This window comes from Diospyros lotus, chromosome 2 (genome assembly GCF_014633365.1).
Source record: "Diospyros lotus cultivar Yz01 chromosome 2, ASM1463336v1, whole genome shotgun sequence".
Taxonomy (NCBI): Eukaryota; Viridiplantae; Streptophyta; class Magnoliopsida; order Ericales; family Ebenaceae; genus Diospyros; species Diospyros lotus.
In genome coordinates this window covers 27,305,170-27,322,881 of record NC_068339.1, presented here as the reverse complement: position 1 = coordinate 27,322,881, position 17,712 = coordinate 27,305,170, and the positions used below count along the sequence as shown (strand labels likewise).

Below are 17,712 nucleotides of genomic sequence, written 5' to 3'. Positions count from 1 at the left end.
ACATGCTTTCATAAATTTTGTTATCAAAGTCTAAAACAAAGTTTTCTTGAGCTTAATTGTATACATACATACAAACATATCTTTGATATACAAACACCTTTGGTATATTCTTAATTATATAAATCATCTTTTTCAAAGATCGTTATTTTGAAATACAAGGTAAAAGATTTTGAATTAAGCAAAATAGTAAAGTAGATTTCGAAACATACATTTCATATTTTGAAACTTGCAAAACAGAAAGATTTATTTCAAAACATATAGAGTAGGTTTCAAAACCTACTAGGACAGAAAGTCTTATTTCGAAACATAACCCTTATATTTCGAAACCTAGTATTCTCCCATCAATTAAAGTTTTAAATTATCAAAATTTTATACAAATCCCAATTCACCCCCCTCTTGGGATATATTTGCCATAATTAGGAACCAACAATAAAGTGGTCAAAGGATTATAGATTGCCACGATGTTGAGAAGAATGGACGAGAGGAAAAGTAAGAGAAATTGGATAGTCAAGAGCTAATTGCTCTCATGTGAAATGGTCAATTTGGCTAAGGGAGTAAGGAACCTCAAGTGGAATTGAAAACTCATGCATGCAAGGTATATACCTAATGGTAGTCCATCTAGCAAGTTCTTGGAAAGGCTTTTTGATGTAATAAATATGCTAGTGGCAAGATGATTATGAATATATACTGGCGTCTTTTCGTTTGACTAACGTGCTGATGGTGTTTATGGATCGCATGAATTAAGTATTCCAACCGTATTTGGTGGAATTTATTATTGATTTCGTTGGTGACATATTAGTCTGCCCCTAAAGCGAGGGAACTCACCGGTAGCATTTGAGGATACTTATTTTGTAAATCCTTAAGGTATGTTTGGGGGAAAACTAGGTAAAAAGTTATGATGTTAAGTCATTGCAAGAGAAGCTACGACTCGATAGACCTGAACTCATTGGAGATTATGAATTTTTATGTAAATTACATGTGGGATCTAACTCCATTGGGAAGAAAATATTTTGATAAAACTAGGATATTTAATTCTTATCCCTATGCCAGGTACAACTGGAAGGAGCGGAAAGATAGATAATTTAATTAGCTCTGATGGGTGAGCTGAGATTCCTAGTAGTGCGTAGTTGGAACAATCCTTAGAGGTCATATCAGTAACAAGAATTTGAAAGCGTCGAGTACTGGAGCTTGTGGATATACAGTGTAGCCAATAACTGATGAAAAGCCATAGAGAAGGGAATGTAGACGGGAAAGAAAAAACAAACAAAACCAAGCTGAGTGACAGGTGTTCCTTGCAGTATTTCTAGGCTATTTGTGAATGGAAAAAAGTGTGAATCTAACATATTCATTGAACATCATGCTTGAATAAGGTCGTCACTAAGAATAAATACCCCTGCATTCTGAATGTGTCCCTAGATTGATGTGTGGTTGAAATGTTGCCAATTAAAAGTACGATGTGAGCACGAGATAGCCTTATGATGGCATTTAGATTATGACATTATAATGAGGGAATCTTGTTGATGTCTTTTAATACGATTGATGATGTCCCTTGAGCTGGCCTAGGCTGATGGTCATAACATGGCCCATATAAATTAGAAAGATGTGTTAGAATGTAAAGTCAAGTGGTGTATCTAATGGCCCTAAACTCATTGGAAACCTGGGATGTAAACGTAATATCGAATTTGGGTTTGTTGTCCCCAATCTCGACACTGAATGTGATTAGATCTCAAAATGTGGAATAAGTGGTCAGATTAGTTATGCCTAATATGCAAAAAGGAATAGGGGTTGGCTTGGGAGCCAAGGAAAGTCGAGGACATTTAAAATTATTGTGGATGAGAAATTCGACGAGTTAGGAATTGTTAAACTCTAGGAGTCAGGAATGAGTTGAGGTGTGTCTCCCTCAGTGGGTTGAATGAACCAATGAGAATTTTGGAGATGAAATTTTGTTAAGGGGGGAGACTGTAACATCCGGATATTTAGTGATTTATGATTTATTGTATTTTTGTGGATTTGAATAACTTAATGGGTGAATTAATTATTGTAATTGGGGTGATTATTAAATATTTGTGGATTTAAGAAAAAATATTAATTTATTTTGTTTAAAAGAAATGGATAGGTAATTGTTGAAGATTTGGGGTTAAGGTGGTATTATTAAGGTGGGGTGTGTATGTTAATTCTCAAAAAATATGGGTGCTAAGTGTAAATCCCAGAAATGGGTTGTGGATCTCTTTAAAGTTAATTGTGGGCATATAATAAGTGAAAGAGCTTGTGGACCATGCGACATGCGTGCGCGAGGTTGAGGCAGGGGACGCAGGTTCAAGCAATGGTTGTGCGCGCGTGCTGGAGGAATTTTGCTGGAATTTCTCAGCCAAAGGGCATCCAAAACAGCGTCGTTTCATGTGAGGTGGTGGGAACCACTGGCTGCCACGCGACTAGCTCCTAGCTGCCCATTCTTTTTACTTTAAATGGCAAATTTCTTGCGGTTTTGTGTGCCTACAGTTGGGAAAAACCAAAAGGAAAATTGGGGAAGAATAAGGTGTACGACACCGCGAATAAAGGGGAACAAATCCAAGAAAAATTGAAGAAGAAATTATAAAATTGAACTTTGAGGTTATCAAGTAAGAAAGATAAATTAGAAATTTCCTGCAGTTGGAATTTCATTTAGAGTTCGATTTTACTAATTTTGGTAAAAATTATACTGTCTTCCAATGTGTATTAATTTAGCGACGTGTGCGCAAAAAAACACTGAAATTAACTAAAGGCAGGCTCTCTACTTCCTTTACAAGGTTCCTTTGCTTTACAAGTTTCGTTCCCTCCCTTAATCCAATTTGATCCCGAGTATTATTCATACGGATTATAGATTTCTTTAGTATAAATTAAATTAAATTAAATAAGAGATTTTTTGAGATTTTACTTGTTAACTACTCACGGGGTATTGTACTACCCCTACTTCTTTAGGAATGATGTTGAACTAATTTAGGACTAGGCTCTTAGAAGTTAGGGTACAGTTATGGGTCCCTTGGGTGTGAGTAATTGTAACAGGGGATATGAACTGTTGAGCGATGAGGCAAGTGTCGACCATTCAGCGACAATGGAGCAAACTGTCGGTCGGCTTAAAAAAGGCTATCGATCGGTTGCTCTTAGTCATGGATTGTCGACCGATGCTTTGTCACTGTCGATCGACTCTTTCATTATGTGACATACTACATGGCATTATAACGCATGGGATTGGGCTTGCATCATTGGGGGAAACATAAGTTATGTGTGCTTGGACACGCACATCCTAGATTGATTAGATGCACAAGCATTGCATTGGATGTGTATTCTTATGTGGGTGAAACAATGGTTTGATGTCTTGCTTATGGGGGCCAATGTATCACGTTAATGCTTATTACGCTATTGCATTTATTATTTGTCATATTGCATGGTTCCGTTATGATGTATGCTGAGACTTGGATGCCAAGTTGTGCATTTCTTATGTGAGCCCCAAGGACCAATATGTGCATTGGTATATTTATGTTGAGGATTGGATATTTTGGTGCATGGCACGATATGACATTTCCATGCACAACATTGCATTTTGTGGGGCGTATTTTGGGTGAGATTTATTCCCAGTCTTATCATTATTTTTCCTATTATGCTTGCTGAGCCTTGTGGCTCACCTTGTTTTAACATCATTCCAGGTGTGGGAGCTGATGTTGAGGATGGGCTTATGACGTGTCGGTTTTAGGTTGCTATGTGCATAGGGCAATCTCGACCGAAAAAATCTCTAGGAGTGAGTTGTAGACAGGGGCTCAAATGTTGTGATTTGTTAGATTTAATTGGTTGATGCTCTATTGTGTATGAGAAAGCCCTTAAGATGTGTATTTATGGTTAATTTGCTTCCGCTGTTGTATAATTATGGGACAAAATCTCACCCTGTGTATTTGAGTTATTAGCTGATTGTAAATAAAAATTAAGGAAATTCTGAGGCTTTACAATAACAATCCACCACTACTTTCAACAGTGCAAGGCGCCAATGTACAAATTGGGGACTCTCTCATGAAGCTCCACCAGACCATATGGCTGCGGATGTTCTTTCTGAACAACCTCTTGCAGAGATGGCGGCAAGACACTACTAATTTTGCTCGGGACAGGCGTGTTTCGCGCGTTTCGTCGGCACTAGCACTTCCTCGTTCTTCTCCCATTTTCCATGGACTTCGTTGTCATCTTCATCTTCATCGCCACCTTTGAAAGTAGGGTGGATATAAGCATTTTGAAGGTAGCCTTTCAGATTGAGGTTTGGTTCCTTGACGCGTTCCCGGGTATCTTTCATCATTGCTTCCTGAAATTTGACATTCACCCAGCAAAGTTCAGAACAATTTTCAACATAACGACTAAACCATAGAACACAATGAGTAGCATTCAAGTGCTTCAGCCTTTGGGAAATCCAACATCCAGAGGGACTTATGACATGCATGTGAACTAACGCATTTAAGCAAGCGCCATGGTCGCTAGCATGGATTCAAAGACATGAAGTATGCGCAATGCGCAGGAAGTTACAGCTGATGCGGTAACTCAGTTATCACAACCTATGAGTTCTTAAATGTGGGTGTTTAACCTTTAGTCTTTGTATATGGATCAGCTTCAATCCTTCTAACGAGAAAAGTAATCCTACTTAAACCATAAAATCCATCTTCCGTTGAATTCTGCTATCCAGAATCTAACAATCCTAAGAACAAACCAAAGTTCCTCCAGGTATGTATGCATACATGAAATACCAGTCAGATTCAATCTTTGGCATAGCAAAAGGAAAGGAATTAACCAGTGAGATAATAAAACATCAGCTGTTGCAAATTGTGGATAGGAACAGACCTGCAATGGGCATTTGATAAATAAAGGTTCATAACGGCCTTTGCAGAACTTATGGAACGATAAGGTCAGCACTGGAAGGGCAATGAGAAATGGCGTTGACTGTGCAGCATGTTTTGTACTCAACAATCCCATTAGAAGCAGTTGCGAGATGACCAATGCAGCTATAATACGTCCATGGACATCTGGCCAAAATGCTGCACCACTTTCATACCCTTGGTTGTAGACATTTATGATCTGAATTATAATGGAGAAACTCTATATTAATATAAAGAAATTAAAGGAAAAAATATATATATGATTATGTTGAAAAACGAGCACATAATCCGGCTTGTCTATTCAATGCTCTCAATAATGGTATATAGAAAATACTTCTGAAAACAGGACTACTTATGAGGCTACAGTCATGAAATAAGATAGCAGTTATATAATATAGATTACCAAATGCCAGAAGGAATCATCAAGTGCTAATATATAATATGTGCATATGGCGTTTGTGCATCCTGACTCTAATATCTTATATAACAAATATACGCTTTTACCTGATGACGATACACAAGATATGCGAAGCCAAAGAAAACCAATATGAAAGGAAGTAGAAATGGTGCCACCACAGCGTAAACAAGGCCTAGTAGAAAATAGAGTTGTATTTGAGGTTCACCAGTGTCGAAACCAACACTACCGGGATCCATTGCCTCCTCCCTATCCTTTTCAGTCTTCACCAAGAAAAAATTTTCCAAGTGGTAGATAATAAGTGGTTTCAACCTTAAGATCTCCCCAGCAACACCAGCCCATCCATCAACCATTATGTAGGTTATGAAGAAAGATGCTTTCATTGGAATTGCTGCACCAATGGTTTTAGGGATCCTGCAAAAAGCATCGCTTATCATTAGTCTCCAAAATCTCAAACTAAAAAGCAGTGTACAAATTACTGATCAATGCTAATATACAATCATGACATCATAGTGGAAACCAAAAGTTTGTTAGGATAGATTACGGAATTAGTTCGGAAGCGATCAAATCAACAGAAAGGTAAGACAAATAACTCAGCAAAAATCTTTAACTTGAAAATGGACATAATCGTATCAATCAAATATTCAAAGAGATCAGAGCACTTTATTGACAAAGAAACTATACAAATTCTTAAACTAACTTGTATTCTGAAAGACAAAATTCCTGTTGCAGTCCAACAAGGAACAAATAAAAAATAAAAAATTTCTAAAGCTTCACTAATTAGATAAGTAGGCAGAATGACGTCAACCAACCATTTCATAGAGATGTATACTTAATTTTGATAGAGAATCCATTACAAATTTAGACCTTCCTTGTTGCGGTTTCAATAGACTATTTAGACAAAACCAAAACTGTTTAAATGATAACTAAAAAAGCACCATGGAAATATGTTCCCTCAATAGTACAAATAAATCAACTACTTGTGGATTTTAACTTGATCTCTAACATATTTTAATGTAAAAAATGATCATTTTAGTATTTGGAGAGTCTACTGTAGATGAAACAATGTACATCTAGGAATTCGCTTGTGCTTATATGACACCATGAAGGATAAGTAAAATGATATATGCCATTAAAAAGCTAATGCTTTCTTTCTAACATTTCTTATGTATCTAATGCATGATCAATAAATATCAATCCACATATATACTTCTACTCTGCATTCTACAAGAAGAGGAAATATAGGAAATGGATGGGACTTCCCCAATTATGACATTCTCTCATTTGCTGCTTTTCAGACCAACGTATAGTATAAATCAAATACCTTGCGCACAAAAGCATACAAATATAATAGTCATGTCATAATATCAAACTTGTATATGTTGATATAAGCAAAGCGAAGCATAGACCACTAATAAAAAGTATGTCAATATCAAAGAAACAAAGACCATCATACTCGTTTGCTGACTGATTAATAAACGAATGTAGTTGCTCAAATGCAGTTTTTGCGATTATGCTCCCAAGGAATACATTCACAAAGTTGAAAATGTAATGTCTAGATGCAGATCTCCTCTCCAAAGATGATATACTCATAAAGCCTTCAACCTTAGACATGAACATCAATATACTTGGCAGCACACTGAGAAAAATCTTCAAAACAAGCCCAGCTAAAACACCTTGGATGAATGACTTAATGAAAGATCTGCAAGTAGATCAGGATATTTTTAGTGAGGAGCGGTAGTAATCCATATTGAGAAATCAAAAGCACATGCATCAAAATTGGGAATGCTTATCACTCACTGATAGATCAACCACCAAACTGAATCAAAATTAAAGGAATTATGTTCAGTTCAAGAAAAAAGGAAAAGGAAAATAAGCTTGAAATAAGTTTTAACAGCAACAATCCCAAGCCTTGATCCCACTAGGTGGCGTTGGCCATATGATAGGTTTCCAACCACCTCTAGGGTCATGTCTTCTGTAATGTCCATTATAGCCCACATCATGTTGAGGATTAGAAATGAATTTAAATAAAAAATTCATATAAGCAGAACACCCTAGTCTAATGTCAGCAACGATTTTCTTTTTCCGTACTTTTCTCTGCAGTAGAAGATAAATCATAACCAACTTTGAAAACTAATAGGACTTTTAACATCATATTTCAGTTTTCTTTTCTTTTTCTTTTTCTTTTTTTTTTTTTTTTTTTTTTGGGGGGGGGGGGTGTTGTTTAGCTAAAATTAGGTGCAAAAACAAAATAACCAAGAGATCTGCTCTCCCATTTCACCCTTTTCAGTTGAGGCGAATTAGGGTGCGAATGTCATTTACACTGCAGCTACAGCTTCTCACTTCATCTGTTTATCAGTTGCTTTGATTCTCCAAGAGACAACCATAACAATACTTCATATAACACAAGTTTACACTAGCTTCATTGATACAATTTATAAGCAAAGGAGCGAGATAATAGATTTGAGCCTGTTCATTACTAAAGCTCCATTTGTTTTCACGTAAAATGTTCTACATTGAAAAACACTTTACCTATAATAAAAAAAAAAATTGTGTGAAAACTTAAAAAAAAATGTGTATGTGAAAATTTATTTTCTCTAATTTTGCAGTGTTTGGTTGGAATTTTGTTTTAAAAACTATTTTTAATTCAATTCAACTTGAGTCTCTTCCCTTAACTTCAGGAATCCAAGCTATATCTTAAACTCAAGTATCAATTATATTTGCAAATTCCTAAATAGAATTGAAAATTCCTTTAAACTCATGTATCAGTTGAGTTTTTCAATGAACTGAAAAATGATGCAAGACATATACAACAACAATAACAACATATCCAGCCTTTATCCCACTATGTGGGGTCGGCTACATGAATTTTAGACTTCCATGTATTTCTATCTTTTGTCATATCTACATTGAGATCCATACACTTCATATCAAACTTTAATGTCTCCCTCAAAGTCTTCTTAGGTCTGTCTCTACCTCTTTTTTTGATTAATTGTTCCATTTCATCAACTCTCCTCACAGGAGCGTCTCTTGGTCTCCTTCTCACATGACCAAACCATCTTAGTCTAGTCTCTCTCATCTTCTCCTCTATTGGCACTACTCTTATCTTATTACGAATAACTTCATTTCTAATTTTATCTTTTCTTGTATGACCGCACATCCATCTTAACATCCCCATCTCCGCTACACTCGTCTTTTGCTCATCTTTTTGAATTACTGATGCAAGACATATATAAGGGTAAAAAAGAAAAAAAGAAAGAAAGGAAGGATGGCTATGTATATAAATTCACACACATATTCAAAGAAATGTGAAGGTCAGAAAGACAAAAAAAAAAGCCACTAATATGTTTTACTTGGCAGTTGTAGCTTTTTTTCTCTAGGCCCTAAGCATGTTTCAGTTTCTGCAAAATAGCAAAAAACCGTGGGTTAAAGTTTCTGCCATTTTGGCAGGACCTCATTCATGGTTTCTGCTGTGGAAAACGGTGATATTAATTTTTGTGACTGCAAACTCATTGCAGATTATATTTTGTTTTTTTTTTTTTTTAACAACATTAGCAGTTTTTTGCTTTATTTTTTAAACCGTGTTAGCAGTTTTATTTGTCTTCTCAATCTCGATGTTTGATTTGACTGAGAGTTTTAGTGTTTGGGAAACAATTTTGTATGGGTCTTATTTTGTGAATTTCTTTAAGGTCACTTTTAGATTTAAAAAAAAAAAAATCCCCCATATATAGTTGGAATCCGGAAATCAATCTAGAGGGAATGATTGAAAAGATTAAATCCCCAAATTTAAAGAGTAATCAAAGGAATTATCTTGCGTCAACTTTCTGTTTTAGTTTTTTGGTACTCATATTCTTGTATAGCCTAAGTTTCCTATTCTTGTATTTGGTAGTTTCCTATTATTGTATAGCCTAAGTTTTATAGTATTGTATAGCCTAAGATAGAAAGATCTCTTGTATATATGTACTGTACAGCTAATTCAGAGGTAAGAAATTTCTTTCAAAATTATTTGTTCATGGTATCAAAGCCAGGTTCAATGCTGGTCTGACATTCATCTCATCAGTCCTTTATGGCAGAAACTAACTCTCCTTTATGGCAGAAACTAACTCTTCTTCGACAGCCTCTTCAACAGACTCTTCCATTGCTCTTGTTATTTCTACAACTTTAGCTAATCCCATTTCAACCCTTGATTTTCATTCCCTTCAAATCACCCAACACAAACTCAAACGGAACCAACTTTCGTGAATAGTTCCAATCTGTGTTGCTTGTTATGAAAGGCAAAGGGTAAAGTTGGATATCTGACAGGTGCTATTCCTATGCCACCTTCAACTACTGCTAACTATTCAACTTGGGATGCGTGAAAACTCTATAATCATTGCATGGCTCATCAATTCTATATGGAGCCTAAGATAGGACGGGCCTACCCCTTTTACAAAACTACAAAGGAGATCTAGGATGCCGTGCAAGAAATTTACTCAAATCTAGAAATCACGGCCCAATGTTTTGAAGTCGGTTCTACCCTTCGAACTACTAGACAAGGTAACATGTTGATCATTGAATACTATAATGTTTTAATTGAACTTTGGCATGAGATGGACCTTTTCTATGATATTAGTTGGCATTGTACTGAGGATAGTACTAAGTACACTAAAATGTTAGAGAAGGAAAGGGTATTCAATTTCCTACATAGCCTCAACAAAGATCAAGATGAAGTACACGGTCGTCTCCTTTGTACCAAACCTTTCCCTTCCATCAGAGAAGCCTTTATCGAGATCAGACATGAGGAGAGCCACAAATGAGTAATGCCCAGCAACCCTTCAAACCAGCTCCCTGATTTGGGATCCCAGAATTCTGCCTTGGCAATCCATTGTAGTACATCTCATTCAAATGAGAAAAAACTTAAAGATAAACTCTGGTGTGACCAGACATGAAGAGAGCCACAAATGAGTAATGCTCAGCAGCCCTTCAAACCAGCTCCCTGATTTGGGATCCCAGAATTCTACCTTGGCAGTCCATCGTAGTACATCTCATTCAAAGGAGCAAAAAGTTAAAGATAAACTCTGCTGTGATCATAGCAATAAACCCCATAGTACGAGGGACACATGCTGGAAACTTCATGGCAAACCAGCAAATTGGAAGCCAATAAGCCAACGAGAACAACATAAGTCAACATATACAACTGACTCATCCATCATCTTTGAAAAATCGGATGCTCTGTTTATATTGGAACAGATGGAAATTTTACAACTACTATTGAACCAGTCCAAAGTGACTAAGGAAATTAAACCCACCCCTCGAACTAGTACAACCACAATAGCTCATAGAGGTAACACTCAAATCCACTTTATTATCTAAATCATATTCTAGCAACTGTTGGATTGTAGACACTGAGGCATCAGATCATATGACAGGCTTACCAAAAATTTTTCCCACTTCTAAAGACTATGCTAAGAATATTAAGTTTGCAATTGCTAATGGGAATGTAACTGGTGTGGCTAGTCAAGGCATTATTTTTCTACCTGAATTAACATTGGTTTTTACCCTTCATGTTCCACATCTTAAATGAAATATCCTTTCTATTAGTAAATTGACTAAAGATCTCAATTGTACAGTCACATTCTATCCTACCTATTGTGTATTTCAGAATTTGTCTTCGAGGAGGATGATTGGCAGTACTAAGGAGCAAATTGGCTTGTACTACTTCTCAAGCGTGGTTCCTCCATCGACTCATAAGTCATTCAATCCTATTTCATTGTTTTCCATTTCTCATTGTGGTGTTCTGTTATGGCATAAACGACTAGGCCACCCTAGTTTCAATTATCTAAAAACTTTGTATCCGAAATTATTCATCAATAAAGATCCTACTCCCTTTCAATGTGAACATTGTGTTTATGCTAAACATCCACGCTCTCATCATCCTACTCATCCCTATAAATCCTCACAGCCATTTCATAGTATTCACAGTGACATTTGGGGGCCAGCTCGTGTCTCAACTTTAACCATTACTCGATGGTTTATCACATTTATTGATGACCACACCCGTATTTGTCAGGTTTACCTCATGAAGGACAATCTGGGACTTGTTCCATATTTAAACAGTTTCATAAACTTGTTTGTGAAAGAAAATATTACATAATCTGTTTTGGTGTTTCTATTATTTAATTCTGAGTTTATATGTTGTTGTATATTGAAGCAATTAGTCTTGAACTTGCGCTTATGTTGGCACATTTTGTTGTGTCGGTAGCTTAGGCTTTTGCTGAGTATATAATCAGCTTGGCCTTACCTTTTCTGTATTGATTTCTTTCTTCTTCAATTGAGAGATTATTCAAAGCATTTCCTTCTCTTCATTTGTGTTTTATTTCCTGCCCTAGTTCAATCTTTACATGGTATCAAAGCTAACGACCAAGGTTAATGGCGTTCAATACAGATCATAGTGCCTCTTCCTTCCTTCCTCCTTGATCTTCTTCATCTTTATCTTCTGCCTCGCAATCAGACTTTGCTGCGATGGCAAAAGCCTTTAGCTACGTACCTATAAAACTCAATTCGAACAATTATATTTTCTGGAAAGCCCAAATTTCAGCAACAATTTGAGCGTTAGATCTTCAATCGTTTCTAAATAAATCACCGCCTCCAGCTAAGTATATCACAGATCCTAATGCTAGCGAAGATGGAGCACCTATGATGAAATCTGAATTTCTAAGTTGGATGCGATTGGATCAGCTGCTGCTTGGATGGCTTTTCTCGACAATTGACAAAGAAGTCTTGGCGCAAGTGAATCATTTCGAATCATCTGCTGAGGTATGGTTAGCACTTGAAAATTTATACTCTCATCAAACAATTGCCAAGTCTTTTCAATTGAAGCAGCAGCTTAGGCTAATTAAGAAAGACTCGTTGTCTATAAATGACTACATTCTTAAGATCAAAACTATAGGTCACTCTCTTGCAGCCATTGGAGAACCTCTAAGTGATAAGGATCTACTTCTTGCAATCCTAAATGGATTGGATTATGATTATGAGACAGTCGTCAGTCTTATTACCTATCAAATTGATGATATAGATCTTGAGAAGGTCAAGTACTTGTTACTAATGTATGAACAAAGATTAAACTCTAAGAATTTGGCACAAACAACAACGGTCAATGTTGAGTCAGTTATGCCATCGTCTATGCATGTAAATATGGTTTCTTATACACAGAGGAGTTCTGGAAATTCTGTGAATAATAGATGAGGTTTTGCTCAAAATAAAGGTGGTTTTGTAAACCGAGGAGGAAGAGGTAGAGGTAGAGGTAGACAATCAGGAAAGAGGTTTTATTACCAGCTTTGTGGCAAGCCAGAGCATTTTGTTGATAAATATTATCATCAGTTCGATAGAAACTTTCAAAGAAATCCTATGACTAGTTCAAGTTTTGGAAGGCCACCAATGGTTTCCCAACCAGATTCAAGAGCCTTTGTAGCTTCCCTTAGTGATTCTAACGAGGCCTACATGAGTGATCTAGGTTCTATGCAAGGAACTCATTATAATCACTTTTCTCAACCTGTTGATAATATACCTTTGTCACAGCCTTCTTTAACAGATCCAGCTTGGTTTGTTGACTCTAGAGCTGCAAACCACATAACCTCAAACCTTAATAATCTCTCTCTTCATGCTCCTTACAACAGCAATGATAAAGTCTCCGTTGGTAATGGTAAGCAACTTCCAATCTCTAATGTTCATCTTGGACATTTATGTACTCAAACCGCACCTGTTTCAACTATTTCTTTACCAAATGTTTTGCATGTTCCTACCATGAAAAAGAATCTAATTAGTGTCTCACAACTTACAAGAGACCGTGATCTTGTTGCTGAATTTAACTCTAATTCTTGTTTGATTAAGGACAAAAGTACCAAGGAAGTGCTACTCAAAGGATGTCTTAAGGATGGGCTATATCAACTGAGTTCAACACTTGATTTTGTTGTTTCCAGTACTTCAGCCCATCCTATTGAGTCTAATTCTATTTCTAGTAATACATCTTTGTTAAAATGTAGTGTTTTTCCATCAAATAAATATAAGGGACAGCTTTCATTTTGTCATGAACTGTCACCTAATGTTCATGTAGCACAAACTGAAAGAATGTATCATCAATGGCATGCCAAGTTAGGGCATCCATCATCCAATGTACTACATTTGATTCTAAATAAAATTCATTTGCCTTGTTCTCATTCAAATTTCTCCTTTTGTGATTCATATAAGATTGGCAAACTTAGTCAACTTCCCTTTGCTGATTGTCCAATTACAGCAAAAAAACCTCTTGAATTGATTTACTTAAACTTATGGGGTCCTTCTCCTACTTTGTCCATTGAAGGATATCGGTATTATATCACTTTTGTAGATGACTATACAAATATACATGGCTATACCCCTTGAAACTTAAATCAGATGCCATGTCTACCTTTATAACCTTTCATAAACTTGTTGAAGTTCAGTTTCACACCAAATTACAGGCCTTACAAACAGACTATGGGGGAGAATTTAAGATATTTTTACCCTATCTTCATAGCTGTGGCATTCAACCAAGATTTACTTGCCCTTATACTCATCAGCAAAACGGTGTTGCTGAAAAAAAACATAGGCATATAGCAAAAATGGGGCTTACTTTGTTATCTCATGCCAACATGCCATTAAAATTTTGGGTTGAAGCCTTCCAAACAGATTCATATTATCAATTTGCTTCCCTCTTCTTCACTCAAATTTAAGATACCTTTTAAACTTCTCTATCACAAGCAGCCAAATTATATGATGATGCAACCTTTTGGTTGTGCATGTTTCCCTTACCTACACCCTTATAACAAGCACAAATTTGCCTTTAACTCAACCAAATATATTTTCATTGGTTATAGTCATGTACATTCCGATTATAAATGTTTGCATCCTTCTAGTCAAGTTTATATCTCTCGCCATGTGCAATTTAATCCAAATGAATTTCCTTTTGATCGGTTATTCCCTTCTACTACTGCATCTTCTACCGCTGCATCTCAGTTCTATTCAAATGGATTTTCTACACATTTCTTTGAGTCTCTTTCTACTCCTGCTTCCTCTAAAGTAGCACCCCCCGTGTCCTCTTCCTTATCAAACACTGCACTTCCTTCACAATCTTTAGATTCATTCCCTATTAATTCTCCTACTTCTTCTCTTGTTGCTCTTGTTCCTAAGCCTTGTTTTAAACCTGCAGCACATAACCCTAAACATACTGTCGCACCTCTTCCTTCTGTTCACCCTATGCTTACCAGGTCCAAGGCCAAGAAACTTCAATTTACATCTCCACACGTCCTAACCAGTTCCTTAGTTCCTAGTTCTGTTCATGAGGCCTTTTTAGACTCACGATGGGTTAAGGCTATGGAGGAAGAGTTTATAGCTTTGCAGCATAATCAAACTTGGGACTTAGTACCCTTTTCTACAAACATGAACCTCATTGGCTGCAAATGGGTGTATCAAATTAAGTATAATCCTGATGGAACAGTTCTTACACACAAGGTTAGGTTGGTAGCCAAGAGTTTTCTTCAAACACCGGAAGTTGATTATGCTAAAACTTTCAGTCCGATTGTTAAGGCTCTAACTATTCGTGTTTTATTTACTTTGGTTGTTACATTTGGATGGGACATACAGCAAGTAGACATTAATAACATGTTTCTAAATGGAGATTTGACTGAGGATGTTTATATGTCCCAACTTGAAGGGTATATTGATGCTCGGTTTCCCTTTCATGTTTGTAAGCTCATAAAATATCTCTATGGCTTTAAACAGGCACCTGGAGCATGGTATACTAAATTGAGAGTGGCGCTTTGTAGTCATGGGGATTTGTAAGGGCTGTATCTGATGCCTCACTGTTTGTCAAAAGAACTTCTCAGTTTGTTTTGTTTGCACTAGTGTATGTTGATGATATATTGATCATTGGTTCTAATCCAACAGCCCTTGGAGATTTTATTCATGATTTAGACACAAACTTTGCTCTAAAAAACTCTAGGATCAGTTCATTATTTCCTAGGTTTTGAAGCTCATCGAAATCAAAATGGAATTTATCTTACACAATCTAAATATGCTTTGGATTTATTGAAGAAAACTGATATACAAGACTGTAAATCATGTGATAATCCTATGATTTCTATTGTGTCACTGACAGATGAGGGTGATTCTTTTGAAAATCCATCTCTATATTGTACAAACATTGGCTCCTTATAATACTTTACCTACACTAGACCAGATATCTCTTTTGCTTTCAATAAGCTTAGTCAATTTTTATCCTCTCCAAAACAGCAGCATTGGACAGCTTGTAAGCGGCTGCTTAGATATCTAAAGGGTACACTTGGTCTAGGCCTCTATTTCTCACCAGCACCTCTTGATTTACCACTGGTTGTCTACACTGATGCGGATTATGCTGGATGTAAGGTGAGTGGGCGATCTACTAGCGGTGTTTGTGTATTTCTTGGGCACAATTTGATAGTTTGGAGTTCAAGAAAGCAATTAGTTGTTGCCAAATCAGTTGGAGAGGCTGAATATAAAGCTATTGCACAAGGGGTGACTGAAATATTATGACTGCAATCTCTGTTTTCAGAGCTGGGTTATAAGTGTGGTTCAAAACCAATAGTATGGAGTGATAATATGGCTGCCAAAAGTATTGCTAAAAATCCTGTTTTTCATTCTCGTACTAAACATATTGAGATTGATGTCCACTTTGTGCATGAAAAGGTTGAAAATGGTGAGGTTGAAATTCCGTATGTTCCTACTTTACATCAATTAGCTGATATCTTCACTAAGAGTTTGCCAAGAAGCAGGTTTCAGGATTTGTGTGACAAAATCAGTTTAAAAGAATCACCTATTCAAGCAGTCTCAGCTTCACAAGGTTTTACAGAAAAACAGCTGGTCAGAAGGGAGTCTCAACTGAGGGGGAATGTGAAAGAAAATATTACATAATTTGATTTGGTGTTTTTGTTATTTAATTATGAGTTTATATGTTGTTGTGTATTGTAGCAGTTAGTCTTGAACTTGCGCTTATGTTGGTGCATTTTGTTGTGTCGATAGCTTAGGCTTTTGCTGAGTATATAATCAGCTTAGCCTTACCTTTTCTGTATTGATTTCATTCTTCTTGAATTGAGAGATTATTTAGAGCATTTCATTCTCTTCATTTGTGTTCTATTTTCTACCCTAGTTCAATCTTTACAGTTACCAATCTGTTTCAGTCTTCAAATTAATAATGGTGGGGAATACTTTGCATAAGAACTAAACCAATACCTTATTGATCAGGGTATCTTACATCAAAGCTCATGTACCTCTACTCCCTAACAAAATGGAATAGCCAAAAGGAAAAATAGGCATCTTCTTGAGGTGGCCTGATCCCTAATGTTTGCTAGCAATGTTCCAAATCTGGGGTAAAGCTATTCTAACAGCTGCCTATCTCATAAATAGGTTACCTTCCAAACCAATTAACTATTGAACCCCATTGAGTTGTTTACTTGCTATGTTTCCCAAAATTTGCATTCTAAACTCACTGCCTCCCAAAGTGTTTGGATGTACTACCTTTGTTCATAATCAACACACTTACTGCGGGAAACTTGATCCTAAGGTACTCAAATGTATTTTTGTTGGGTATTCTCCCACCCCAAAATGTTACAAGTGCTATTTTCCTTCCACTCACTGATTTTGTCTCTTGTGATGTAATGTATGTTTCTTTGAACATCAGCCTTACTATCACAATGTTTCTCTTCAAGGGGAGACCCCTTATGAAGATAGATAATCATTGGGACCCATCTATTTCACTTCTTATTTCCCTTCCAATTTATCCATCAAATGTTCCCTCACTTGAACTATCCTCACATCCTTCATTAGACCAACTTGAACCTTACAAGAAATGAGTAAGGGGGAGAACCTACCATTGAACCACAATCGATTAAGGTTTACTCAAGAAGACCAAAGGCTTTTCCACACAGCCATCCATCTAAACTGGAGCCATGTAATACCCCATATTGGCATGAGGTTGCCACATAATTTAAGCAAGTTTAAAATACCGAAAATTAGTATGATAGTAAAAATAAGTCATCGAATCGACTGTAGGGAGTAGCCTGGAACTTAGACGTCTAAAGAAAAGGATACAACATTAACGAGGGTCTCGAGGCAAGATTTATGATGCCAAAAGAAATCGGATTGGAGACGGTTTTCAGTACAGCTATGATTCGGCCTAAGAAACCGAATGATCATAAGGGGCTTTCAGAAAGTCAACGGAACACTGAAGGGGCTCTAGTTTTACATAAGGATCAACCCTGAAGTGGTTTCAGAATGAAACAAAGGTCCTATGAGGGTGCAGAGACGAAATTGTCCATATCGAGTAAACTTTCAGTTATTAATTTTGGATTTTAAGTATCTCAATGAGAATTAATTTGA

At 36.4% G+C, this 17,712-nt stretch overlaps 1 pseudogene; it reads right to left on the bottom strand.

Moving 5' to 3' along the window:
* Nucleotides 1–3,555: 3,555 nt before the first annotated feature.
* The window catches only part of LOC127795406 (calcium permeable stress-gated cation channel 1-like), an 86,115-nt pseudogene continuing 71,958 nt past the window's right edge, over nucleotides 3,556–17,712 (bottom strand).